General features: G+C 53.3%; 1 protein-coding gene across 1 annotated transcript in view; it reads left to right on the forward strand.

Moving 5' to 3' along the window:
• The window catches only part of LOC123855266 (chymotrypsinogen B-like), a 28338-nt gene extending 12965 nt beyond the window's left edge, over positions 1-15373 (forward strand). The window contains exons 7-8 of the mRNA XM_064581480.1: positions 40-441; positions 14179-15373. The gene's annotated coding sequence lies outside the window, so the exon portion shown is untranslated. The remainder of the gene's footprint in view (positions 1-39; positions 442-14178) is intronic.
• The last annotated feature ends 1133 nt before the right edge of the window (positions 15374-16506 follow it).

Below are 16506 nucleotides of genomic sequence, written 5' to 3' on the forward strand. Positions count from 1 at the left end.
ACGATGCATGCTCCCCACCTTCTCTCTGCCCGGACGCAGGTGAACTTGCTTCCTACCTAACTGAAACGTCTGAATTGATCAGACGAGAATGTTCTCCATTCACATCGGGACAGTGTCACACTAGTCACTGGCCACCCATCAGCCCGCATTGGAACCCACAGCCTGCTGGATCCTGGGACGGCTTATATAGGGACTGTGGACACCCCAAGTGCTAGGAGTGGAAGTTGTCGGCAGGCCGCCCTCCGCTCTCAGGCCTCTCTAGGGATTTCCTCAGCTGAAGAGAATCATCGAGAGCAAGGCCATGCCTCCTTTCTGGGCAGCCAACAGCCCTGATTGGTCAGGGGGTTTGTAAAGGCCCGATCTCTTCACCTACAGTGAGGGTAGTGGTGAAGCCCACCTTGTCCCTGTGCCCAGCGCTGCGTCCCGTCCTTCCTGGACCAGGTAGGCAGCACCCTCTGATAAGCTTCCTTTATGCGGAGCTTCAGCTAGGAATGGGCTCCGGAAGCAGGTGCAGGGTGGGGTTCTGGAGCTGGACCAGGGGCTGCTGAGTGGCAGTGAGGACCCCTGGCCTCTGCCCCAGCACAAGGTAACAAACAAGTTGTTAAAATGTTTACCGTTGACGAATTGGGCAGTATTCTGGTGGAAGATAATTCACCAGGGGGGTCCCTATATCAGGAGTTTGAAAAACCTGGCGGGAGGGCGAAACCATAAGGACCGTGAAATGGCGTGGCTGTTGCTAAGCCCAATTAAGTTTTTGGGGAAAGAAAAGAAAAAGCTGAGAGCGATTCTCAGGCAATTAGAAGGTTGCTGTGAAAGCCGGTGTGCCTTGTTGGGAGCTCGGAGGGCGCGCTCCCTTCCCGGGGCCAGGACTGACTCACAGCGCAGCCCGGTTCTGAGGCTGACCTCAGCCGACACAGGCCTGCCGGGAGGTCAGGGCCCTGCAGGGCAGTAGGCTCCCGGTGTCAGCCCCACCTCCCCTTCTGGCCATGATGCTGTGGCAGGTCTGGTAAGTGATGACGGAACCTGTACCCCAAAGGTGCGCTAGGACGCAGCTGGCAAGTGCTGCAGGGCCGTGGGGGCTGGGTCAAGGGCGGCAGAACCTCGCCCTGGAGGAGGGAGACTGCAGTGATTCGGGAGCACTCCTCCGGGGTACAGCTTTGGGCCCCTGGCCAGGCCCCCGGGGGACGGCGCCCCGGGCTGCCAGGATGGCTCCCAGAAGCCCGGAAAGCAGCCGTGGGCCACAGTGGATGAGGCAGAAATGTGTGTCCGGGGGGGTGGGGACAGGGGTTAGAAGGTGCAGAAGTAGGCACCGGAGGGGGAATGCGCCCCGTAAGGCAGAAGGCCCAGGGGCTGGCTGTTCCACGGGAAGGCTCGGGAGATGAGGCCACGCAGCAAAGCCCGAGAGAATGTGCGGATGAGAGAGGCCGCGGCGGGCAGGGGCCATGTGCTGGGACCCCAGGGAACTGGGCTACGTGGACGCAGTTACCCTAACCGGTGGCCTCCGGGGTCCTGCCCTTCGCGGATGGGGAGGCCGAGTCCTCCGGCCCACAGCCCTGGGGCAGGACAGCGGGAGCGCTACCAGGGGCCCGGCTCAGTCTGTGCGGTCAAAGGAAATCAAGGACGATGACCGGCAGGCTGAGCTGCCTCCCCCAGTCTGGCGTTCTGGGCACCTGCGAATTGCAGCAGGCCTCCTTTGCCGCAACCAGGAACAGGTGCGCCCCCTGCTCTGCACTCCCCCGGGGCACCTGGGATGCCCTGCCGTTGGAGACCACCTGTCGGGCCCTGGCCTCTCCTCTCGCATCTGGATCGTGGGCTTGGTGGGGCAAGAGTCGTTACTCTGTGAGGAGGGCTTGCTTCGCAGAGCGGGGAGCTCACCCCAGGATTTCCCACATCCCATGGGAACTCACCGGTGGTGCCAGGGCCCGGCATTTCAAGGACCCCCTCTTTATGGTGAATTTAAAACAAGTGTGGGAATGCAAGCCCCGGAAGGGAAAAATGAAGTCGAAGGGTGAGCTCTTCAAGTCCACCAGAGATCTCTAAAACAAAGGAAACTGGGGGTGTGGGGCAGCCTGGCTTCTCATCTAGAGAGTCTGGCGGCGGGTTTATTTGAGATAACCGTTCTGGAAGCGGATGCCCTGGAGATCAGCAAGTCTAGTAAGACGCTGGCCTACAACCGAACCCGTGGTCAGTCTGTGCTGCGAGGCCCGGGAGCCCCTGGGGACGACATGAGCAGCATCCGTAGCAGGTGGCTTAAAAGTCAGGTAGAGCACGTTTTACCAAGGAATTACACATCGAATTAAGATTATAGTAGCAAATCCTGTAATGATTACGCAGGCACTAGTCTGAAATCCAGCACGTAGCCACGGCCCCAAACTGCGAGTCCAGCTGTGAAAGTAGCTTGGTGATCTCCGAGGCCCTGGGAGTCTCTTCAAAGATGTAGGCAGTATTGTGGACTACCTTAACATCTTGGGCTGTCGGCAAGGTCTCTGACACACGGTATTATGGCCAGTTAGCTTGCAGCCCCACGTGCTGTGCAGAAATGGGACGGGGGGGGGGGGCTCGTGAATATCCTTTAGACATGGCTTGCAAGGGGACACTGTCCAAAAAGAGATTCAGGCCCTTTGCCACCCACATGCATGGCATGCTGGCCTGAGCCCCACCAACTGGGCTCTCCAATGTTCCCGGCTTTTCCATCCTGTCATGCAATCACGGGCTGGAGCGGTACTTTCCCAGCATTATGTCGGTGTGAGGGTGAAGCCCAGGGGTCTACCAGTAACCCTAACCCCCAGGCCGTACACGGCCTGAAGATCAGCCACAGCCGTAGAGCGCAGCGTTGGACGAGCTGGGTCGGTTCCCCAGGGCCCAGCTGTTTGTTGACTGACTGCTGGGTACAGAGCTCTCAGCAGCTGAGGTGGATTATCTCGTCTAGTGGGGGGAAGGCCATGCCTTGCAGCTTTCACGTGGTGCTCTCACTCCTGAGTATGGCTCATGTCTCCCAAGCAGAGCGTTTCTCTCCCTCTTGGATACCCAAACCATGCCCCTGTGGGTCCCCGGGAGAGGGTTTCTACTGCCTGGAACCCAGCAGGGATTTTAGCGGCATGAACCAGCCCTCACTGCCACTATATTTGGGGAGAGCAGCCGGCAGGGAGGTGGCTCCTTTTGGAGTGTCCCCACCATGGTCAGGCCTCCCAAGGAAGTGATCTCCCACTAACTCGATGGGCTCCTGACCTGGGAGGGGAGGGGAATAAGGGATGGGGGGCCTCACATTGGGCTGTCGGCCCCGATGAGCTCACCAGTGTGGAGTAGATGGTGCGCTGCTGGGAAAATCCTACAGAAGCGAGGGGTGGAATCAGGATAAAGTAAAAAGGACACTATCCTGGAGGGTGGGAGCTTGAGGATTGCCAGAGATGACAAAAAGTGGAATTCGTTGGGGGGGGTCTCTGAAACAATTGGTGAGTGGGGTATGTGGGGCGTGAAGTTCCGGGGGGGCAAGAAGCAAGCAAGAGGAGGGTCTGGGCAAGACTTTGATCCGTTTCAGGGGTCACTTGCCTGAAAGGAACCGAAGGGGAGTCTCTTGAAGGAGCCAGCCGCCTGGGGGTGGTAGCCAAATGTGAGTTCCCAGGAGCACTGTGTTGGAGAGTCCACTGCTGAGTCTCCGGACAGGTAGATGGGCACCCTGGTCAGAGTCTGCCCTGTCAGGTGGCTAACAAGGAAGGAGACGCCCTGCTTTGAGGAGGAGCTCTGGGTGAGGGTCCCAGAGGGGAGTCTCCGGGGAAGCATCGGTGATGGCGCGGGCCTATCTGGAAGGCCCAGCAGAGGGCGCCAGGGGCCAAGGAAAGTCCGTCTGTCGGCAGGCGTGCGGTGGGTCTCCCCAGGGCTGTGTACCCAGCCGCATGGTATCCATGGTCTCGTTGGGGAGCAGAGAATGCACTTGTGTGTCCCAAGCTTGGCTGCAGCTGTGGAGAGAAAGAGTCCAGAGCCCGAGCCCGGCTTGTTCAGGCACGAATCCCCCTGCCACCTGAGCTTGGGTGGGCCCCTCACCAGCGGCTGGGAAGGGTGGGTGTTGGCTGGAGCGAGGGGGTCCGAGGTATGGCTGAGAGTGGCCTCGGGTGGACGGTTAGTGTGTGTGACTGTGATGGGAAGTGGGGCCTCTGCTCAGTCCTTCCCCGTGTGGGTGCCCCAGATGCACTTGCCCTCTGGGGAGAAAACTGTCCCTTGGCTGTTGGTCAGACCAAACCGCAAGGTCGTTAGCCAAAGCCCAGGAGTCGGGGACAGTGTGGACCTGCAGAAGGCCCCGTGTCGCCACCTCCTCAAGGGCGAGGCCAACAGCTGCAAGTTCCGCCCACTCGCTGGGCCGGAGCCCCCTCCAGGACTAGAGGCTGCCACGGCCCCCCGGAGCTGCTTGGTGTGACGGACCGTGGTACCGCCATCGGTGAAGAAGACTCCTGTCCGCCACAGACGGCCGAGGGGCTCCCCCAGGGGGCGGCGGCAGCAGGAGGAAGCAGGGTGTCCGTCTCACTTCCTCAGGGCTCTCGGGCAAGGGAAAGGCCTTGGACGCCAGGTCAGCCCTCTCCCGAAGGCCCCCCTCCACAAGGGGGCCTCAGGGGCTGTGCCAAGCTTCTGCGGGCCGGCGTCTCTAACCTCAGCCAGTACGAGAGCTTGTTCTCGGGGCAGTACTGGGTGGGCGCCGGGTAGGGCCTTGGTCCCTCAAAGAGCCCAGTAGGATTCCGGAAGCTGGTGCTCGGGGGGCGCATATGGGGCTGGGGGAGGGCGCTTAGGCCGCAAGCCCGTGGGAAGCCAGGTGGTCTCGTGGCTGCTCCAGAGACTCCAGGGGGCGTAGTCCGCTGTGCCAAGGACCTGCGTGGGAACGCAGAGCTGGGGGACTACCGGTGAGGGGGCTGGCCTGCGTGCTGGGCAGCTGCAGAGGGCACCGCTGGGCCTGGCTCCGTGGAAGGCGGCAGACACGCGTGTGGTTGCGTACGGAGGGCGAAGGGCTCGTGAGGGCTGGAGAACGTGTCCTCTAGAACATGAGGAGGCTGCGTAGGTGTGGGGCCTGTTGGAGTGTGGTGGGTGGTTTAAGGGCGAGTGATGCCCGTCTGATGGTTGGGGGAATTTCTCAGTCCTTAGAGAACCAGGTGATGCCCGGAGACGCGACGACTGAGGCTGGGCCTTGGACCCCGTGTGGTGTCGGTGGCCGGTGCAGGCGTGCGAATCTGCTGGGACCGCCTCCCCGGGGGGACCCCTCAGCGTAACGTCATCAGGGAAGTGCCCCAAACAAGACTTTTTACCGTAGGGCATTGAAATCCTGGTGGCAGAGGTTACATGGAATTGTAGGGGCACCTGGGTGGCTCAGTCAGGTAAGGGTCCGACTCTTGATTTCGGCTCAGGTCATGGTCTCAGGGTCATGAGATCGAGCCCCATGTCAGGCTCCACGTTGGGTGTGGAGTCTGCTTAAGATTCCCTCTCTCCCTCTCCCTCTGTTTTTCCCCATGACCCACTCACTGTCTAAAAAATGAAAAAATAAATCCCTCTGGGAACTGCATAAAAGTAGCCCTTCCAAAGTGAAACCAGACTGGGCCTGGAATTCCTCTGTGGGGCAACAAACAACACATTAGGACATGAGTGACCACGAAGGACGCTCCTTGTGTCCATCGTATGTGCTCAGTCGGTTCTGTGAGAATGGGAATCCGAGCCTTAGGGGAGCCTCAGTCCATGGTGAGGTGGTATCATCAGTGACTGGCTTGACTGTCGGCCACGTGGGGCCATTACAACGGCGGAGGGTGGGCTTCCTGACTCCTGTCGTCACAGCTTTAATAACAGGGCCTTGGCTTTCAGGGCTGGTGTAATTCCGTGTTCGGGAGTGCTGTCCTCCCGAGGTGAGGAAGAGTCCCCGGCATCCACGTGGTGAGTCCCATCAGGAAGGCCAAGAGCTTGGGTTTGTTCTATATGCCGGGGTGGTGACAATGCACCCACAGCTGGAAAGAGCGAGCCAGGGGAGCGCCTCCAGAAGAAGCTGAGGTCACTGTCCTAATAGTTACATCTGAATGCGTCTGTATATCCTTGATGGTTTCACTGGCAATGCCTTGTAGGTAGAAGGACTTCCCTTCAGAGAACTTACAGGGATTTCCTAGGATGACGTTGACTTGGACGCTGGTGTCTCATAGGGCCAAAACGGACTGCATATTTTTATTCTCGGTGGGCCACCAGGTGGTATAGGGGCGATTCTCTCTGGGAAGTGGGACAGGCGCTGGGGGGCTGCTAGTTTTGTAGGGTAGGTGCTTAGGTGACTGCCAATCCTGGAGGTTATTGAAGGGGGCAGAGGGAGTAGCCAGGACGGGCTCGGGGTCACAGGGCAAGTGTGTGGCAAGAGGGTGGACAGCAGAGGGGGGCTGTAGCTGGGAGAATGCTAGTTTCAGGGCCTGGAGTTTAGAGAATGGCTGTCCAGAGAGCAAGTAGACAGGAACCCCGAGTTTTCATAACTCCCAAGAAAGGTTTACCTGTTTACCTTAATGGGCAAAGTTGGACCACGGGTTTCCTGGGGAGGGAGCGGGCAGCCTTTTCTATTGAAGGAAATTTGTTGGAGGGGAGGGGCATGAGTCTGAAGTGTCTGGGTGTCTGGGGTGGAAATCTCCTCGGTGTCCAGTAACCATGTCAGTGCCCTCCAGGGCCTTGTGGACGGTTTTAGCAATCCCAGTAAAATGTAGTAGCCGTGCCCTGTAACTAGGGGGAGGACCTTGCAAAAAGAATTTCTCTCCACTCTGGGTCAAGTGAGCTTCCTCAGGGTTGGAAATGAAGAAGGGGTCATTTGGGTCACTATGGTCCTGTCAGTGATAAGCCCATTTGTGATACTGTGATTTATAGTAAATACATATACCTGGTCTTTGTCCCTGTCGCCGGCACAGAGCACCTAAAACCTTTGCGATGTCCTAAGTGGTGAGAGCAGGAGAGGTGTCTTTTGTTAGGTTAATCGGGTGACTTTTGGAACCCATTTAAGGATGGGGGGCGGGTTTCCAGTGGAGCCAACTTTGTGATTAGAGAGTTGGCACTTTGAGTCACACCCCCTGACCTTTGGGGCCCGGAGAGGAGCTGGAGATGGGGTTCAATCACCAGTGGGCGATGATTTAATCAGTCGTGCCTATGTAATGAAGCCTCCACAAAAGCCCAGAAGGTCAAGGTTGGGAGAGGTTCAGGGTTGTTGAACAGATGAGGATTCAGAAGAGTGGGGCCCCCTGGAGAGCATGGAATCTCTGTGCACTTTTCCCATGTACCCTGCCCTCTGCATCTCTTCCCTCTGGCTGTTCCCAACTTACATCCTTTTATAATAAGATGGTAACCTAGTGAGTAAATCGGTTTCTTGAATTCTGTGAGCTGCCCTAGCAAATGAATTGAACACAAGGGAGGGCTCTGATTGATGGCCAGTTGGTCAGAAGCCCAGGTAGAAACCTGACGTGGTGACTGGTGTCTGAAATGGGGGTGGGGTGCACAGGCAATCTGTGGGATTGAACCCTTAACCTCTGGAATTGGTGGTTTACAACCTCAGGAGCTCTCTGGGTGAAATTTGATACCGGCCTCCATGCAGGGAGGGCAAGGAGAGACTGCAAGGAGAGGTGGGCCACCGTAGCCTGGCAGGCGGCAGGTTTCATGAGCAAGGGGATGGCCATGAAGGCTCTCTTGGGCAGTTGCACCAGGAGCAGATCTCCACACCCGCCCACCAGAACCTTACTGGTTCCTAGGGAGGCCTTAGTGGGGTTCAGTCGTGTATCCTGTCCAGATGGCCTCAAAACACATTAATCACTCAAGGCCGCATCCTTCCAGGGGCTCCTCCTACAGGGACGGGGGGTGGGGGGGGCGGGACATAGATTCCAAGGTCAGGGGGAGGGGTCAGGAGTTTCTGACTGACAGGGCCTAGTTTGTGGGTCAGTAGGTGGTCCTGTCCTCTCAATGATCTCCTCCAACAGGAGTCTGATGCCCCCCCCCCCCCCGGGAGGTGGTGTCACGAGGGCTGAATTGACATGGCTGCCCCCGATCCAGACACACAAGAGGTTATTGCCGAGGGAAGAGCCTCTTGGGCGGACTGGATAAAAGCCCCTGTGAGGTGTGTCTATCCTGAGAAGGGGGACTGCTCACTCCCCTTATAAACACCAGGTGGGACACCCCACATGAAACAGCTGATAGAGCGTAGGCAAGCTCTGTGGGATTGGCTTTAGGATAACTGGGATCTTCAGCCTGTTACCCAGATGGGATGGAGGGGGCCACTTCTGCCCATGTAACTTCACTGTTAAAAACTGAACAACAGTTCAAGAAGTCTTCTCAGATGTGCTGGGGTAAGGCAGGGAGAAGAGCCTTTTCGGGGACTCCTTGGTGCAGGAGCCCATGCACTGTGATTCCAAAACCTGCTGGTGAAGTCTTGACAGGAGCCGAGGTTAGATCGGGAGGCTATGGAGATGCAGCCTTAGATGGGATGAAGGGGAAAGTTGGGATGAAAATTGGGATTTTCTTTTTGAACAGACTTTATGTAAGGTGGTGGCATCTTGTTTACCTGAGTTTATGGGGTGGATATTATGTCCAAGTGGGGATTGCTTCTCTGGGCTGATACAGAAGGCATGTGAGTCCACCCTCAGGCCAGTGTTAATTGGAGATGCCCAACAGAAAGCACTAGAACTGCCTGAGCCAACATAGGTGGTTAATTGAATACCAGGTGAACGAGAGGAGATTACCACTTTGGTTACTGACATGCCAGAAACCCGAGTCCACAAAATCTCAGCACGGTAGCCCCGTGTGCCCTGTGGGAGCAGTGATGGCTCATGGCCACCAACAGTAAACCACCGAGGACTAAATAAATTTGTGCTGCCCTCAGCCTCAGCGGCTCCAGCTGTGCGGAAGCGACAACAGGCTTGGGGCACCTGGCTGGCTCAGTCCACGGAGCAGAGCACATGACTCTTGACTCTTGATCTCAGGGTTGTGAGTTCAAGCCCCACGTTGTTGTAGAGATGACTTAAAAATAAAATCTTAAAGAAAGAAGAAGGAGAAAGAAAAAAAGGAAGAAAGAGGAAGAAAAAGAAAAAGAAAGAAAGAAAGAAAAAGAAGAAAGAGAAGGAAGAGAAAGAGAAGGAAGAGAAGGAAGGAAGAGAAGGGAGAAAGAGAAGGAAGAGAAGGGAGAAAGAGAGAAGGAAGAGAAGGGAGAAAGAGAAGGAAGAGAAGGGAGAAAGAGAAGGAAGAGAAGGGAGAAAGAGAGAAGGAAGAGAAGGGAGAAAGAGAGAAGGAAGAGAAGGGAGAAAGAGAGAAGGAAGAGAAGGGAGAAAGAGAGAAGGAAGAGAAGGGAGAAAGAGAGAAGGAAGAGAAGGGAGAAAGAAGGAAGAGAAGGGAGAAAGAGAGAAGGAAGAGAAGGGAGAAAGAAAGAAGAAAAGGAGAAAAAACACAGCCGGCTCAAGGAGTCTGGTCCTCAGTGACTGATCTGGCAAAGGCTTTCTTATCTTGGGGAGGAGCCCACCGCAGTCTGCCTTCATGCAGGAAGGATCTCGCTTTTTGTTTGCTATGCTGCCTTTGGTTATCTGAACTCACCAGCTACTGTCAATAATGTGGTCAGGAGGGATTCATCCTTGACGCAGGTGTCGAGAGTAATAATATGCTGCATTAATGACCTTATGACAGACTGGAAAAATGAAGATCAGGCTGGGGCTGATTTGAATGGGATGACAATGCCCATGACCAACTGGTTCTGGTTGATAAATCCAGGTCCAAGGGTCTCAAGCGGTGAAATTTGCAGGAATAACCTGGGCAGGGGCCACTCAGAATATCATGCCAGCAACTAAAAATAGCCATCACTGCCCATCCCTGGGACCAAACAGGATGCTAGTGTTTGGTTAGTTCATTGGATTTTGGAAAATGTGTACTCCATATCTGGGAATTTTGCTAACTCCCATCTCTAAGACTACCCACAAGAAAACTGTATTTGGGCGGGCCCCTGAACAAAACCGGCCATGTCTGAATCACAGAAGGTGGGCGCTTTCTCAGAGCCTTTGGACCCTTGTGATCCCCAGGCTCATGGGACTGTGGAATCGTCTGCCACGTGTACTCCTGCAGACTGGGGCTTAGGGCAAAAGCCCATGAGCACCTCGGTAGAGAGCAAGGTGGAGTCCGTCAGGTCAAGCAGGGACACAAGCAGCCCAAGGGCACTGGACCCATGGCCAGATACCACCGAAGCCAGCACAGACTGGGAGGACTAAGGACTGCTAACCCGTGAGGCCATGTGAACCTGGAAGAACCGCGAGAGCATGATCACTGGCACCAGGAGACCTGCAGAGGCCCAAGGCTGATGACACCTCTTTAAAAAGGGAGGACGCTGACCGTTTCATGTCCGACCACATTAGAAAGGCCGCTGTCACCGAAGGCTCTGCCCAATGGACCTCTGAACATAACCGAGCTGCTCCACTGTTGAAGGAAATAAGCAGTGAGTGTCCAGAGCTGGACTCGGACCACTCGAGGGGGCCTCATCTCAGCCTCTGGTGCTCGGACCGATTTCATGTCGGTTTCATTAACTTCCTACCCCTGGTTGTATCTTTATGGTGTGACTTTGTGTTTTTGGACTTTGCTTTGTGGGGCACATAGGAAGCCAAGCTGTGATTTGATAGCGTGCTCGAGACAGCCTCCCAGCAGTGACTGGGGGGTTTTGGACCAGAAAGTTCCCAGTTAGAGGATGTTGCTGGCCGGCGTACACCATTTGAGCGACAATTATTAGCCTGCTATTGGGCACTGATTGAGAGGGTTTCCAGGATGTAAAATAATCGTGAAAACTGAGATACTCCTAATGTTTTGAGTGATGTCAGAGAAACAGTCTAGTAAGGAAGGCCGTGCCCAGGAGAGTTCCAGAATAACGTGGATGGGCCTCTAGGAACAGCTCTCATCTGGCCAACAAAGAGCTGCTTGGTTTACGATGGGCAGTTTCATGATGAATGGACAACATCCTGTTCGGAAAGCTGCTTGCAGTCGAGATCAGCGCAGTGGCCAAAGCTAATGTCCCTTCCAGAGGGGGAGGAATTGGGGGATAAATGGAGAGAAGGAAAAAATACTAGCTATGGGTAAAGGATTGAATACATGGGTTATGTGATGGGAAATCAAATAATACATGAACATCTTGAAAGAGGTTCCAAGCAAGAGGCGATACGGTCTCTTAACTGCACCACCCCAGATGCATGAAAGGGTACATGTGTCCTCGAGACCTCTCCTGCTTTGGAAACCCGACAGGACTGAATGGTAGCCTGCGAATCTGAGTGGCCTCACCAGAGGAGACCTTTTCACAGGATGTGATGGACAGGACAGTTAAGAGTGACTGAATGGGATTCTGTAATATGCCAGTAACCTCTGACTTTTAAGACTGTTCGGCTGTAAGGGATCCATGTCTGAAGGGGGGATGGGCTGTAATGTTGTGATTTATAATAATGTGTATTTGGGTTTTGTCCCCATTTCTGGCGGCTACTAACATCCTTGGAATTTACTAAGTGGTTAGAGGGGTAAAGATGTCTCTTGTTATGTTAATGAGCTGACTTTTGGAACTCTCCTAAGGATGGGGGCTGGTTGCCAATGGAGCCAACCAGGGGACTAGAGGGTTGGAATTTTGAGTCCCACTTTGGGAAGAGGCGAGAGCCTGGAGATGAGTTCAATCACCAGTCGTCAGCGATGTGATCAATCGGGCCAATGTACTGAAGCCTTCATAAAAACCCCCAAGGGGCTTAGGACTGAAACTTTAACCTGTGGAATCTGATGTGATCTCTAAGTGGATAGCGTCAGAATTGAGCTGAATCTTAGGGCAGCCAGCTGGTGTCGGAGCATCGCGTGTCGGCGTGGGGGAAGCCCCTCTCGCACACACGCAGTGGGATCAGGCGCGGAGCCCTCCTGCCAGTGGAGCCTGCTACCTTTGTGCCGCAGGATATGGGGCTCATTCGTGGTTTCCGTTCGCTGGGAGCCTTAGCTGTCAGCACTGGGTGGAGTGATGGAAGGGTGGGCACAGCACACGGCAGTGAGGATCCGAGTGAGGAGAGGGAGGGCCCTGGTACGAGCGGGTGGCTCTGGGGCCTTCGCCTTGCCTTCCCCCTCTTCCCCATCACTGCAGGTCTCCGAACCCCGGCAGCTTTTCCTATGGCAACAGGAAAATATTTCCTATGCCTTGTGAGGTACGGTTCTTGGTTCTGCCCCAATCAGGCGTAAAGCCGAGGGGGCTCCAGATCTGTGGCGTCTCGGGGGAAACAAGCCCATTGCCTGGACGGATCTTTGAGTGGGTTATGGATCTGTGCATCGTATGGTCTCTGGAGATACTGGCCAGTTAAAGCACTTCAGCAGCCGTGAGTAATAATGCAGGACCCAGCCCCCAAACTTGTGATGGCCAATCAATTCCCTTTTCTCTTTCCTGCTGCTTAAAATCTTAAAGGTTTGAGTTTCAGTTAAGGTATAGTTTCTGATCTCAGTTTCTACTTTGTGATTTTCTCCTGTTACCCTGATCTTGTGTTGTTACTGGAAAAATTTGTGTGATAATCTTCATGGGCCCCCTCTTCTAAGGCAGCCACTTTGCTTTCCAGAACCCCCCTGGGATTGGGGTTTGCCTCCACGAGTGTGATACTCACTTTGGGAAAAGCCCCTAGACCTCTGGAGTGTTAATGCCAGACACTCGGCAGTAGGTACGCCGTGGCACTGAACAAGGCCCAGGAACCTTCCCCAGAGGTTTGCATTTGCCAAGGAACTGATTACCACCTCAGGGTTTTTAGGAGATGGTGGTTGCAGATGTTTGGGATGATGGGGTTTTGGAATATAGGTGAGGTTCGGTGGGGTGAGGTCTGGAGCCGAAAGCCAAGAAAGAATTCTTGAGACCTCTCTGGTGTAAAAAGGTGGTTTTATTAAAGCACAGGGACAGGACCCGTAGGGAGAAAAAGCTGCCCCAGGTTTGTGAGGTGTGGCTGATACTTGGGAGTTGGGGGAGGTAAGGAAAAGGGAGGTTCCAAAAGGATTTTTGTATGTTAAAGAAGACTCACAGGATACCGGAGGCCTTGCCGTTGTCAAGTTAAGGTGGTTTTTCCTTCTAGTAAGGCATTAACGGTAACATTACACTTTGCCCACTTCCAGTATCTGTCAACGGGCTACAGATTATAAGGACACTTAATTGTATCTACATTGCCTTCTGGAAGCTAGGCCATTGATAGAAATGCTTTGTTCTTGTAAATTGCTAAAGCTTTTGTGAACCGAGGGAGACTCCTGTCTTGCAGGATTGTAATCTCTATGAATTAACTATTTGTTTTTCCTTTAGGGCAGCCAGGAGTGTCTGAGGAATGTCACACATATCCCATGGGGGGGTGGTTGTGGGGTGTCCGCTTCTGCTTTGTCCTCAGCTCGCTTTCTGCTCCCTCATCAGGGACATTTATATTTGTCCATTTTTTAAGTAACATCCCGCCAGGGATTGAAGCCGTGATATCCCGCTGGGTCAGGGGACGCAGAATGACAGCAGGGAGTGAAGCAGTTGACTCCTCACGGAGCTAATGCATACAAAGCAAAGAGCAGCGTGCTGCCCAAGAGCGTAAGAAGCAAGCGATACCTACCGACCATCACTAATAGCAGTACTGTTGTTACTACGGGTCGGCTGGAAGCGGCTGTTGCTAGTATTTTTTATTAGCATTTGACCTCCAGAGGTCACAGGTAGCCATATTAAGCTTCCTCAGCAGCTTGACCCATTTGGTCATGTTTTTCCACCTGCTGCCAATCACCCATTCCTCAAGATGGCCTGTTCCATCAACGTCTGTCTGTCTCCGCAGGGCACCCCTCAGCGACCCCCCTCTTGCCCGACCTGGCCACCCTGCGCCCACTGTTCAGCCTGAGCCTCTACCTAGTGCAGCCGAACCAGCTGACCCTTGCCAGTCCCTGCCCCACCCCTGGCCTGATGCTTACCACAAAGTCTGGCTTTATTTTTCAACATTACAGTGTCTGTTGTCTTGCGCAAAGTGATCTGAGGCCATAGTCCCCCAGGCCCCTTGCTACCTTCAGAGGCATACATCCCAGCATGACAGGCCTTCCCACCTCTTGGTCTCTGCCACTTGAATTTAAAGGGGGCCACCCCTGCTCAGTCCAGGCCTCGCCTCACTTTGCTAAGAGGTATCAACTTTCATGCACTACTCTTCTTCCTTTTCTCGCTTTCAGTAACGGCTTCAGCACCTTGCAGGGAAACCAGCCTCCCATAACTCCCCTGCCCACATTCAGCATCAACCAGATGGAGAAAGTGCTCAGGTCAGCCCTGTCCCAGATCACCTGGACAGTTGCTCTAAATGTTCTTTTGGGTGTGGAGTTCCAGAGTTTTGAGGTGAGAATGGGTAATTCTCATGAGTCTGGATGGGCTGGAGGAAGAGGAATGGTCAAACGTCAGGAGCCATTGGGAAGAGATCTAGGGAAGCAGGAATTTAAGTGAACTTGAATTTGCAAGAGCATTTCTCACTGATTGCCAACAATCAGTAATAGAGAAAGCATTTGGTTGCTATTTGAAATTTTGTTGAAAGCCATTGAAATGGGGGCCATGAATTGGCAGAACCTCATCTCTTAGGGTTCTCCTCTTAAGTGGGGGGTTTCGGTTTCTGGGCACCTACTCAAATGCTCCTCCCAGTTAGCATCACTTGTTAAAAAGCAGATGATGCTATCCCTTATTTGAAGCTCTCCTGTGGCTTCTCATTTTTCTCACAGGGGCAGGCCCAGCCCATACCTATGTCTCCAGCTTCCTGAAGCATGTCCTCTAACCGGTTTTCCTTCTGCTCCTGGGAAGCACTGCTAATAAGCAAACACCTCCAAGACCGGAGCCCTCTGTCACAATATGATCTTGTTCACCACTGTATCCCTGGCAGCCCACGAATGCCTGCTCCCTTGCTGGTGCCTAAAATGTTTTCTGGAATGAATGAATGTAGCCATGTCCACTATCCGTGTCAACAGCTGTGGTCCAGACTTCTCATGGGGGTTTATGCTCATTTTACTAACCAGTAACTGAAGTCTTCAGTACCCATCTCTGGATTCTTTGACCTAAGTCTCAGTAGCCTTTATAGGTGTGTTTTGGTTTCTTTGTTGTATTTTGGTTAACATTCTGACAGTTCTTATAAAACCGAGAAAGGTAGATTGTCCTTTATTCAAACATGTTACATACAGTTCAGTGTGTATGTCTGAGATAGAAGAGCAGCCTCTTGGGATAGAAGAGATAAGACCTGAGGATAAGAAGGTTACCAACACTGCGCTAAGATCTGGAAAACCAGAGCAGAGGGTCCCAGATATGTTCTATTGACTACTGTTCAGCAGGATGAACTATGGGAGTTTTTCCCTTCAAAATCCCCAGAATACAGACCTAGCCAAGTCAGAAGATGTAAGTGGAGACCAGACACCGAGAGTCCACTCTACTTGGGCCAGCAGGATTTGATGGGACAATCCAGGTAAGTAGTTGAGTCAAGAAAAATTCTAGCCAAACAAGGCCTGGGGATGGCCCAGGTCCCTGATGGCCCACACCAGCTGTCGGGTTGGGATTGGGGCTGTGTCCTCATGCAGCTGCAGAGAAGGACGATGGAGCAGGGGTGGCTGGAATGAAACCTCTAGCTGCATTCCACAAAGTCCCCTCCCCCCAACCCTGAGGACCCATAGCATCTCACATTTCCATGTTTTTTTTCAAACTGTGCCTCAGCACCTCATCCTGGTTTCCTTAGACCTACAATCCCCCCACCATCCTTAGACTTAACAGTAGAGAGATGCCAATTAAATGTATCAACGCTAGCTTTATGCCAAGAGGATCCCCAACTTTAAATTTATGAAGCATTAAAACAATGGGGGAAAGTGTAAGCATTTTAGTTATGAAAAGGTTATCCGTGGAAATAGAAACTCCAAAATTAAAATATCAAATGGAATAAAGATCGGTAATGGGGCCAAGTGCAGCAGGCCTGGGTGAGGAGTCAGATGGGTGGAGGTCAGAATCTGGAGACAGCCCCTACTGGCTGGGTTCTGCTATGCACAGCGCATCGCCCCTCGGCCGGCTGTGCCCAGCGCGCTGCAAGACTGAAATACACCCACATGCCCAGGCTGTAAGAACTGTTTCCGAAGTTTCATTTAAAACCACTTTATGAGGATTACAAGGAATTTTTTTTTTTTTCCCTGATGTCGATTTCTAGGACCTTGGGAGCAAACAGCTCACGAAAGGACAGTTACCCCAATGGTTACCTCTGCATTTGTAAAGGTGGGTATGTTTTCTCAAACCATTTGTAATTTGCTGATTTGTAATAATGACCTTGTAAAAATGACTTCATGGGTTTTTCTGTCTATACTATTTTTTTTGTATTAAAGATTTCCTTGTGTAAACAATGAATGTCAAATATGTGTTTTCATGGAGAACACAGGCTCAAGCATACCATACAGCTACGAAAGCTAGAGCCTGAGAACAGAAGACAGCCGTTTTATAAAGAGAACCTGCCTTATGTTAACGAATATTAATTATTTACCTTGTGTTAT

The sequence above is a fragment of the Mirounga angustirostris genome, unplaced genomic scaffold (assembly GCF_029215605.1).
Source record: "Mirounga angustirostris isolate CCGP_5_RB_7025 unplaced genomic scaffold, mMirAng1.0.hap1 SCAF_16, whole genome shotgun sequence".
In the NCBI taxonomy this organism is placed as follows: Eukaryota; Metazoa; Chordata; class Mammalia; order Carnivora; family Phocidae; genus Mirounga; species Mirounga angustirostris.